Raw genomic sequence first — 12,227 nt, forward strand, 5'->3', positions numbered from 1 at the left:
TTGTCTTTTAACCCCAGTGCTTGCTTAATACAGTACTTGGTACATGTTTATTGAGAGCTTATTGAACTATGAACTTGATAGCAAGGAAAGGGAGATGGGAAGTGGGGCTACTGGCTGGATAAGAGAAGGGGAATGGCTGAAAATATGTGGGTAGGTATACAGGAGTTGAGGAGCCCTGGCAGTGCAATGGTTGAGAGCTTGATGGCTAGCCAAAATGTCAGCGGTTCAAACCCACCAGCTGCTCCGTTGGAGAAAGAGCTGGCAATCTTCTCCCATAAAGATTACAGTCTAGGAAACCCAGTGGGAAAGTTCTACTCTGTCCTATAGAGTTGCTTTGAGTTGGAATCGACTCAACAGCACATAACATCAACAAAGACAGAGGCTGCCACCATCCATCTGTCAATTGCGTGTCAATGTGTGTTGCTGTGATGCTGGAAGCTATGCCACCAGTATTTCAAATACCCACAGGGTCACTCATGGTGGACAGATTTCAGTGGAGCTGTCAGAGTAAGACAGATTAAGAAGGAAGCCCTGGCAATCTGCTTCTGAAAATTAGCTGATGAAAACCACACGCATTACAACAGAACATGGTCCCACTCACTTGCTTTGAACACGACACCAGAAGGGATCAATAGCTGGAGGAGGACATCACTTTTGGTGAAGTGGAGGGCAAGGGAGACCCTATCTATCTACCTACCTATCTATCATCTCTCTATCTACCTATCATCTCTCTATCTGTCTATCTGCCTGTCTATCTATCTGTCTGTCTATCCATCTGTCATCTCTCCATTTGTCTATCTATCATCTATCTATCTGTCTGTCTGCCTGCCTGCCTGCCTGCTTGCCTGTCTATCTGTGTATCTACCTACCTACCTATCTATCTAGACAGAAACTGAATAGCCTGGAAAGGAACTACATGACACTGTCTGTAATACAATTATTTCTATGTTTATTATGCACCTGGGTACCATATGTGCATAGAAATACTTTAATGCAATTGGATCTCCTTAAATTTTAGAGATTCCCATGTAAACATCGAACTTTAAGTTAGAATGGGATTAAGATATCGAAAAAGGGATTTAGGCCAACAAAAACACATGTATTAAAGGGCATTTGTGTTTTATGGGGGATTTTCTGGAATCTGGAGAATCTTTTGGATTAAGTACAGCCCGAGATTCCTGACTGCTTAGGAGCCCTTAAACTATGCTCAGTATTTTTAAAAGTCTCCTTGAAGGCCTACCCCTACCTTCTAAAACCTGCTTAGGCTCATTAAAATGTCACGTTTTGCTTGCTTTGGGCCAGAATTGTATTAACCCCACGTGATGACATTGGTTATCCTTTGCTGCTCAGTATCTCTCAATGGCAACTGTGTATACATCTTTGATTATTTTTTAATGGAAACATGGATCAGCTAATTAACAAATACAAGTTGATTGGTACCAAAATCTTTCCAAACAAAGGGGCCCAGGGGGTGGAGGAGAGGAGGTGATGACAGGTGTTTCTGGTGATGAGAAGGTGGGACCCATGGACTGTTTGCTCACCGCACTCCTTCAAGTCCTGAGAGCTTAGGGAAGTCAGCCCCGTCGCTTACAGCAAAGCTCGTGGGGGATGGCTTTTGTGTCTGGATTCAAGTTCATATGCAAGTGCCTCCAGTGAGCTGACTCAGGGCACCCCAGCTGCCAGAGCATGGAGAAGGGGCAGCGTGAAGAGCAGCAATGGCAGCAGGGAAAAACAAACAAACAAAATGCAGTTGCCATCAACTCAATTTGGGCTCATGGTGACCCCATGTGTGTCAGAGTAGAACTGTGCTCCACAGGGTTTTCAATGGCTGGTTTTTTGAGCAGCAGATCACCAGGCCTTTCTTTCGAGGCACCCCTGGGTAGACTTGAACCTCTAGCCTTTGGTTGGCAGCTGAGCACGTTAGCCGTTTGCATTACCCACAAGCTCCAAATCCAATTGGTGTTGAGTCGACTTCAACTCATGGTGACCCATGCGTGTCATAGCGGAGCTGTGCTCCGTAGGGTTTACATGGCTGAATTTTTGGAAGTACATCTCCAGAACTGCACATTGAGTCTTGGCCGCGGGGGGCGGTGCAGCAGGTGTGTGGGAGAGCTCCCCCTCGGCCCAGCTGCCTGACGTTAAATCCCAGCTCTATCCTTTGCTAGGTCTGTGGCTTCTTTGTCCCTCAGTTTCCTCAATTGTAAAATCACGATGATTGTAGTCACCCAGCGCCCCGACAGAGTTCTCGTGAGGGTCAAATAATGCAACATGTAAAGCACTTGGAAGCCTGTCAGGAAAGGAGGGAGCCTCCCGTAAAGTGGACTGTGGCTCTGGACCGACGCTGTGCTGCTCACTTGGCAAATGCCTTCTCAGAGTCTCCAGAAGAGTCCCACGAGGGAGGTACTATTATTATCTCCATTCTACAGGTGAGAAAACTGCCACCGAGAAGGTTGAAGGAATCGGCTAGGTCACTGAGCTTCTCAGGAGCAGAGGCTGAACTCACACACAACCTTGACGTAACCAATCCCCCTTCCCTGCCCTAGCTCGGGGGTGTGCCCTGCCTGGGAACCCCTTATTTCCTCACTCACTACTTGCCTGTGGGCAGTCACCAGGTCCCCTTGTTTTCATCTGTAAAACCAGAGGTTGGATGCAGGGATCTCCGGGTTCCTCCCTGGAGAAGCGTGTTGAGAAGCACACACTGTCCGCGCTGCACAAGCCCTCCCGGCAGTTGCAGCAGCTCTGCGCATGCCCTGCCCAGCACCCTGGGCTGCCAGGCACATCCATGCCCATTTCAGTTCAGCCTCGACCTCCCCCGAAGTCCCAGCTTGTCCAACCTCCACCCTTAAAGTGCTGCCTTAAGGAGAAGCTGGAAATCCTTTCTATCAGGTGTGCTGTGCCTGATGATCCTGCCTGGGCAGTGGAGAGATAAACGCAGACCTCTCTGTGTCATGGGGGGCAGTGAAAAGCTGGGCTCAGGCAAGGGGGCCCCATGCAGCCTTCCCAGAGATGGTTACCAAGCAATTGTTGAGACAGCCTGGTGTTTCCTTTTCGTTTAACACCCTGTTACTACTGGGGCTTTGTCCTGAACGGAGACATATGTTTCCCTCTTCTAGTTATATAAGACACTTCAGCCAACTGCTCCCTGCCTCAGTTTACCCATCTGTTGTTAAAAAGCTCCTACTGTGTGGAAGAGTAGGGAACCCTGACAGCACAGTGGTTAGGCATGAGGTGGCTAACCGAAAAGTCAGTGGTTCAAACCCACCACCCGCTCCAAGGGAGAAAGATGTGGCAGTCTGCTTCCATGGAGATTTATAACCTTGAAAACCCTATGGAGCAGTTCTCTGTCCTGTAGGGTCACTATGGGTCAGAATCTACTTGATGGCAATGGGGTGTATGTGAGGAGTCCCTGGGTGGTGCGAATGGTTAACTCATTAGGCTGCTAACTGAAAGATTGGAGGTTCGAGTCCGCCCAGAGGTGTCTCGGAAGAAAGTCTTCGCAATCTATTTCCAAAAAATCAGTCATTAAAAATCTTGTGGCACACGGTCTGCTCTGACACACACGGGGCCTCCATGGGTTGGCATCAACTCAACAACACCTGGTTTTTAGCGTGTGGGAAGCACGTTGTTTACACACTGAGGAGGGGAAGGGGAAGGGAAATAGAATAAGAATGAAGGGTTTGTTTTTCCTTATTTTAATCCACGGCCTTTCTTCCTTATTTTAAACTTAGCTGGGAGAGGAAACCCAGCGAGACAGTGCTAGTGGGACCTGGAACCCGGGTGAGCAGAAACTATCGACGTGGCTCTTCCTGGTCCCTTCACAAACCTCGCTCCCTGGGAGCTGCGCCACAAGGCCAGGCCTCCTGGGCCGTGCTGGGAGTCAGATGGAAATGATTTAGGCACATCCGGTTCGGCCTGAATTTGATCCTGAGGGTAAGGGCTGAAAAAGAAAAGAAGGAGAAGAAAGAGGGCTAATGGATTCCCTTCAAACCATGCATACTGAACGCTTGATATTTAATGCTCACCCCTCAGAGCTGTATTCCTAGCCATGGGTTCGTAAGACACAACATGTTTTTCCCCTAATCCTTTCCAAAAATGCATTCCATAAATTGTTAGCATCCCTGCCAATGGCCCCAGTAAATTCATGTACCAGCTTTAAAGCCAACCCCTTTTAAACGAATGCATCAGCCCTTTGAGTTAAGGAGATATTATTTCCAGATTCCTATAGTGGCTGGCTTCTTTTTAAAGTTGCAAATGATCTTTGTAGCTGTTAATTTTTTTTTTTTTTAACACCTTCACATTGCTCACTGTAGTGCTTAGTGAGAAATAGACACCATGGCAACCATGCTTATGTGTAGCAGCTAGACATCCTCCAAGACTCCCAAGCGCCATCTGAGGTGCCGTGACCACACTCCACCACCCTCTGGTTCCCCTGGCTTTCTCTTGTGTTTATTTTATTTTAGAATTATTTATATTTTTCAATAGTTTTTATGTGTATTATTCATTGACATTGATTATATTCTTCAAATTGTGCAACCATTCTTGCTATCCTTTTCCAAATTATTTCACCACCTTTAACATAAACTCAATGCCCTTTGACCAATAACTCCCCTCCCCGCTCCTTTCCACCACAGATGACCACTAATAATCTTTGGTTTCTCTACATTTGCTTATTTCATCGAAGTGAGATCATGGAGTATTTGTCCTTTTGCAACTGACTTCCTTCACTTTAATATAATGTTTTCAAGGTCCATCCATATTGGAGCACATGTCAGGACTTTGGACTGAATAATATTCCATGGTATGTAGGTACCACATTTTGTGTATATTTTGTCTATATCCGTTCATCCACCAATGGACATTTAGGTTGTTTCTACCTTTTAGTTCCAGTTTCTCCACAATCTCAGCATTGCTTCTCTCTCAAGAGCTGAAAACACTCCTTGCACAAAATGTCCAAGAAGTTCTCCTATATGTTATTGTGCCTCTGCTGTTTTTGTTTTATATCAGAGAGGTGGTAAAGCATAGCAGTTTAACACATGGGCTCCAGAGCCATGCTGCCTGAGTGCCCCACTCCTGCACTTACCAGCGGTGTGAGCTTGAGCAGCACACTTACCTGCTCTGTGCCTCAGTTTCCTCATTTATAATGCAGGGCTGATACTAGCACTTACTCCATATATTCACATATACAAAGTGCTTACCCAGGGCTTGCACAGAACATGTTCCACACAGTGTTACTATCACGAGGTTTACTAGGTAGGACTTCCTGTCATTGAGAACTACTCTAATGACTTCCAACCATCAACCTGGGAGACGTCTAGAAGAATCTGAGGACAAGTTAAAGTGTCTGCAGAGAATGAAGAGGGACGTGCCTATTGACCTTGTGACCCCTCTGAGGCCATCAGGTTTATTCTACACGGGCTGAGCAAGGAGGAAGGCATAGGCTGTAGGGTCCAGGAAGGGCCCTCCAGGCCATGTGCCCCACCCATACTGTATAGCCTCTCATTGACAAGTCAAGGGCAGGACTGTTGCCAGCCCCTGGGTCTCCCAGTCCCCAGCCCCAGGCCAAGTTCCTCCCATTGCCTGGAGCTGCCTCTCATGGGGGAAAAGCCATAACACCTCGTACAGGTCCTTGTCCCACCTCTGTCTGAATTCCTCCTGCCCTCAGCTAGATGGGCTCCCTGTTTTGAGGTTTCCCTCTACCTCTCCTTGCCAGGATAGTTCTGCTCAAATACAGTTTCCTCTCCCCATGTCCAGTTCTTAAGAGTCTGCAATGCTGTATGTGGTGTGGCTTTGGGCATGACTCTGAGTTTCACAGAGCCCTGAGGAACATGTTTCACTGCTTTTCGTTTTTTAATGTTACTTCTTATTCCCTCCCACTGCTGTGGAGTCAATTCCAACTCATAGTGACCCTATAGACCTGAGCAGAGCTGCCCCCAGTTTCCAAGGCTGTAAATCTTTATGGAAGCAGACTGCCACATCTTTCTCCCATGGAGTGGCTGGTGGGTTTGAACCACTGACCTTTCAGTTAGAAGCTGAGCGATTAACCACTGTGCCACCAGGCTCCTCTTATTCTCTCCAATGTTTAGTAGTTTGCTTCCCCAAAGGGCGGGCGCTCCAGAAATGCCTAGAACTCACAGATGGGACAGCGGGGCCCCACGAGGTTGTCCAACACGGGCCACAGGGCAAGTTAGTAGCAGGTATACGACAGGAACACAACCCTCCTGTCTGCTGTCCTGTGTTTCACTGGAGTGGGGTGTGCGTGGGTGACACCTCCACTCAGGTAACACAGGAGGGGTGTTAGTCTACTTGTTTAAGTCATCTAGGATATGCAGGAGAAACACCAAAGACATCGTTAATCATCAGGTCTCAAGGCTAGCAGAGACGGACGAGCACAAGGACCAGGCCAGCAAGGCAGAACTGAATTGTAAGTCAGGAGATTCCACAACTGTTCCTAGAGAATGCAATGAATACAAGTTATTCTTAATAAAAGAATTTTCTTAAAAGTTTATTTAGTATACTATTTACAAATTGGAGTAACATTTCCACTAGGGAGTCAAAAATGTTCCAAAGATAAGAGAACCTTTAAAGATTTTTATTCCCTATGTTATCGGCATTGCCATGGAAAAAGGCCTGGGAACAGTGTTTACACAGTAGCAATTGACCCTAAAACACAGCTTCCGGTCTGACCCTGAAGTTCCTGTTTCTCGAAACTGACCTCACATAGATAATTCTTTCTTGTTTGTTTTATTTTTTATTATAATTTGTCGTTGTTGTCGTTGTTGTATGTATACACAGCAGACATACACCAATTCAACAGTTTCTACATGTACAATTCAGTGACACGGATTACATTCTTCAAGTTGTGCAACTGTTCTCACCCTCCTTTTCTGAGTCGCTCCTCCCCCACTAACATAAACTCATCGCCCTGTAAGTTTCCTATCTAATCTTTCACGTTGCTGTTGTCAATTTCATCCCAATAAAATAATTCCTAATAAACATTCCAAGAGCCCCCACGTCTTCTTGCAGCCCATGCAGCTAGGAAAGGGGGTTTCCGCCTTTGGGAAAGCCCAAGGCCTGTTAGTAGCAGCCTCCTCTGGCTCTACGTCTGGCCCAGGAGCAGAATGAGGCTTATGGGACCTGTGCCTTGCTCCAAGCCAGGACAGCCAGGTCCTCAAATTCTGTCGGTGAAGTTCTTACAGCAGAAGTTGCTTTTTGATGAACTGGGGGGGGGGGGGGGGGGTGGTGTGGAGAAGGGGGAAGGGACTTCAGCCATCATCTAGGCCAGGGCACTCCAAAATGTCCCAGAACTCTGAAGAGACAGCAACAGACTAGGGGAAGACAGAGCTCAGTGAGCTGAAATCTGGGGCTCCTCCTCTGCTTCCCCTGAGCTGTTCTGTTTTCAAAAAAAGTATCGCCCTGAAATAACCTTTAAACCTTAAACCAAAGCTTTTCCCGGAAGTCTGCTTTGAACTAAATAACCGTTTAGCCTCATTAGCAAAGAATGTCTGCCTTGAGCATTGTGCTCTCTCAAAAATTTGTCTACGTGGGATCGAATTGACAACAGTATCTCGAAAGGTTAGATGAAGAGCTTAGGGGGCAGTGACTTCACGTTATGGTGGTGAAATAATTTGGAAAAGGGCAGCAGGGACGGTTACACAACTTGAAGAATGTAAATAATGTCACTGAATAGTACATGCAGAATTTGTCAAAATGGCATATCCTTTGCTGTGTATATTTTCAGACAAAAAAATTAAAGTCAAAAAGAAGGAGGAGACAGGGCTCGGAACACTGCTGGGGGGGATTAAGGCCCAGAGAGATGAAGTGACTGGCCCCAGTCATTCAGCCAGATGGTGGCAGAGCCTGGGCAGAACCCAACTCATGGGCTCCTGAGGCCCCTCCACACCTTACCACACTGAACCTCCAGCCATCTCAGATCCATAGCATCGCAAATAGTGATGCCATACGATGATCATACAATGCTGTTTTAAAAGAACCAATAATCTCCATAAAGTATAGCCAAGATTATCTGTCGCCAACAGCCCAACAACACAAAGATATCTGCATGCACAGTTGGAAGTGGACTGTTGTCTCTCCTGCATCCCAAGTGAAGATAAAGGAGGCCAACCCTTTGTATTGTCTGCAAGTCAGCAGTTTTGTTTTCCAGGCCTTTCTTTAAGGCAGCCCTGTCTCCTCCCCGGCACCCGTTTCCTCTGTCAAAACAGGGAGGAATCTGCTACCAATAATTTTACCTGCGGTTCAGTGTACTGACTACCTACCTTCCCATAGTGAATGACTTTCTTCAGCATAGCCTCCTCCCTGGTGGTGCTGGCTTTTGAAATTGTATCTCTGATGATTTAATAAATATTTTGCATCTTATTAGAGGAATTTCAGGCATCGGCGATGGGAAAAGGGGAAAGCACCTCTCCTTGGTGGTCGGGGGAGATCCTGCGATCTTGTTGTTACGTGCTGTGAAGTCAGTTCCGACTCATAGCGACACTATGTACAACAGAACAAAACACTGCCTGGTCCCAAGCCATTCTCACAATCCTTGCTATGTTTGAGCTCATTGTCGCAGCCACTGTGTCAATCCATCTCACTGAGGGCCTTCTTCTCTTTTGCTGACTCTCTACCTGGCCAAGCACAATGTGCTTCTCCAAGGACTGATTCCTCCTGATAACGTGTCCAAAGTACAGGAGAGTCTCACCATCCTCGCCTCTAAGAAGCATTCTGGCTATACTTCTTCCAACATAGATTTGCTCATTCTTCTAGAAGTCCATGGTATATTCAATATTCTTCGCCAAAACCATAATTCAAAGGCATCAGTCCTTCTTCTGGGCCACCACAGTACAGCAAACTGACAGACACATGGCCGCCTGTGGTCTTATTAGGCATTCATTCAAGGCCTTTTTAAGGTATCCTAAGTCCTGGTGGTTCAATGGTAAAGTGCTAGTCTGTTAACTGAAAGGTTGGTGGTTCAAGCCCACCCAGAGGCTCTGTGGGAGAAAGACCTGGCCATATGCTCTCATGAAGCTTACGAGCCTAGGAAACCCTATGGGACAGTTCTACTCTGTTGTATAGGGTCGCTACGAGTCAGAATTGACTCCACGGCACTCAGCAACAAGAACAAATAGTATTTTGATCTTTTTAAGGCAGAAATCCTTAGGCCAGAGTAATCTGAACATATGGGTAGAAATTGCAGCATCCCCGTTGATTTTTGGCCACAGGCCATCTCAAATCCCCTCCATGCATTTTTCCAGAATTCTGCCTGGTAGGAGAGACACATGGTGGCCACTGTGCTCCCCCACCTCCCACTTCTTCCCATTGTCCCGAACGTCTTAGCTTTCCCTGACTCTGCCAACTCCCCTGTGGTCTTGAGTGTTCCAGGAAATGAACAGTCATTCTTGATTTCTTGCTTTGTAAGGGAGGGCCGGATGGTTCCTCCCTGTGGAGGGTGGGTGGCTCCAACACAGCCCCTGGAGGTCCAGGCTCAGGACTGCTGGGGGAGGCACCAGCTCTGTCTTACCCCTTCAGCATTCACCAACATGGAGACGTCTCAACTTGGCATAGCACCACAGGACAGTCCTCCCCTTTCTGTCAGCCTCCCCACACACATCCCCACCTTCCCTAGGCTCTTCCCTCCCTCAGCCCTGGGCTTCTACTTGCATTCTTTATACCGTCTAGCATTTTCTGTGTTGTTTTACTTTAAATTTAATAATAAACCCACTGTCGTTGAGTCGATTCTGACTCTTAGTGACCCTATAGGACAGAATAGAACTGCCCCATAGAGCTTCCAAGGCTGGAAATCTTTACGGAACCAGACTGCCACATCTTCTCCCCACAGAGTGGCTAATGGGCTCAAATCAGTGACCTTTCAGTTGGCAGCCAAGCACTTCAACCACTGCACCACCGGGGCTGCTTATATTTAATAATAGCTTCACATTGTCTTCTTTATCTGAACTCAAGAAGCATGCTTGTACCATGTGTTAACTCTGGGAATAAAATTAATGGCCAGGATTACCATTGGATTAATTGCTTTTCATTAACTTAATTCTTCTTAATTATTACAAATGATTTGCCTGTATAAGAAACAGTTCCATTTTGTCCTTCAAATTTACTAGCATTCAACTGCAACCAGAAACTGAAGGTCTTTGATGCCTGCGCTTGTGGAATGAGTGAGGTTCCTGGCTTAATACATCTGGGTCTGGCCATACTGAGGGTGGGAGAGAGGGTAGGTAATCCTAGATCTTTAGACGTCAAAGCCCGGTTTAGGATTTGTGGGCCAAATCAAAACTTACTTAGCTTTTCTAAGCCATAGGCTGTTCTGTGTCTCAATTCTCACCTCTGTAAGTGGAGTTAGAAATACAGAAAGGCAAGATATGTATATTTAATAACAAGTTTACACTATACTTAGTTTTGAAAAACCTATACTTCAGATAATGAATGGGGTTTCAGAAGCAAGGAAGAGAGAGAAAGAATCTACCCACTGAAAGAGAGCGGCAGGATAAATCCCAATGGAAAATTTGTGCCTTTCTGCGGTTGGAGTCATTTGGTCAAGAAATGATGAAATTACAAATTTCTGAAGAGGGTGTGTGTTTTGGAATGACTGAGGCCCAGATCACTGCTTGAGACTTGGGCCAGGCCAGGATTCAACTCTGAGGCAGCATCCAGAGAAGGAAGTGGTCACGACCAGCATTTTTTCCACCTCAGCAAAGCCTCCCTGGTCAGAGAGCACCCGTTTGCTTCTTCATCTCATGAACTTGGACCCGATCTCACTTGGCAAGCCCGTGCACCCATCATCCTCTGGGGCGGAATCTGTCCTTTAACTCCATATGGAAATGGCCAGTCAACAGTGGACTTCAACTGGAGGCTTAGGGTCTGGAGTGGTTGCACGCTGCATGGGGGCCTATGTGCACAGCAGCAGCAGTTGTGGCAGTGAGGACCTGGCGCTGGGAGCAGTGGGAGCCTCTCACTGCACAGAAGCTACTGATTTCTGTCCAGTCCATTCGGTGACTAGGACTGGCCTCTGACTAACAGAAGAGGAAGTAGAAAGAGAAAGAATTAGGCCCAGAAGAACCAAGCAGTTCACACCGATCCTACCGCATAAACACAATGGTTCGTTTACTCAGTCATTCAGCAAGCACTTATTGAGTACCAGCTGAATCAATCAGGATGAAGGCTAAGCTGCAGTAACAAGGAGGCCATGACACTCTGATGCTGGCTGAAGGAAGTTCATCTCTCGCTTCTCTGTTACAGAAGGTCATTCAGTGGCCCAAATTCCTTCCCTATTGTTACTCAGCTTCCCCCTAGGGCAGTGCAAAGTCCAGGGGTTAGAAGCACCAGCATTACCTGGGAGCCTATTGTTATTGTTGTTAGGTGCCCTTGAGTGGGTTCCAACTCATAGTGACCCTCTGTACTACAGAACAAAACACTGCCCAGTCCTGTGTCATGCTCAGAATCGTTGTTATGCTTAAGCCCATAATTGCAGTCACTGTGTCAATCCATCCCATTGAGGGTCTTCCTCTTCTCTGCTGACCCTCTACTTTACCAAGCACGATGTCCTTCTCCAGGGACTGGTCCCTCCTGATAACATGTGCAAAGTATATAAGATGTAGTCTCACCATCCTTGCTTCTAAGAAGCATTCTGGTTGTACTTACTGTTAGAAATGCCAATTCTCAGGCCCCACTTCAGAGACACTGAACCAGCATCTCTGGTAGTGGGGCCTAGGAATCTGTTTTATCAAGCTCTCCAGGTAACTAGGTAATTCTTAAGCATAAGTGAATTTGAGAAGCACTGTTTCAGAGCACTATCCTCGTTTGCATGCTCAGAGCAAGGTCTCTGGAATGTCATTGTGTCAGCTTGAAGGAAGAGGAAAAGAGAAGGTAAGTCCAGGGCAGGAATTTCCTTTTAAGGATTGTTGTTGTTAATTGCTGTTGACTCATGGAGACCCCTTGGGTGCAGAGTAGAACAGTGTTCTGTAGGCTTTTCAAGGCTATGACTTTCAGAAACAGATTACCAAGTCTGTCTTCTGAGGCACCTCTGGGTGTGTTTGAACTGCCAATCTGTCAGCTGGTAGTTGGGTGCTTAACTGTTTGCATCATCCAAGGACATCCTCTTAAGGATGTGAGGTGAGAAGGTGAACTCACTTTTGCTCACATTCCATTGTTGAGAACTTAGCTACATGGCCACCCTACAAGGGAAGCTAGGAAAAGAAAATTCTGGCTGGTTGGCT

The sequence above is a fragment of the Elephas maximus genome, chromosome 8, assembly GCF_024166365.1.
Source record: "Elephas maximus indicus isolate mEleMax1 chromosome 8, mEleMax1 primary haplotype, whole genome shotgun sequence".
NCBI lineage: Eukaryota > Metazoa > Chordata > Mammalia > Proboscidea > Elephantidae > Elephas > Elephas maximus.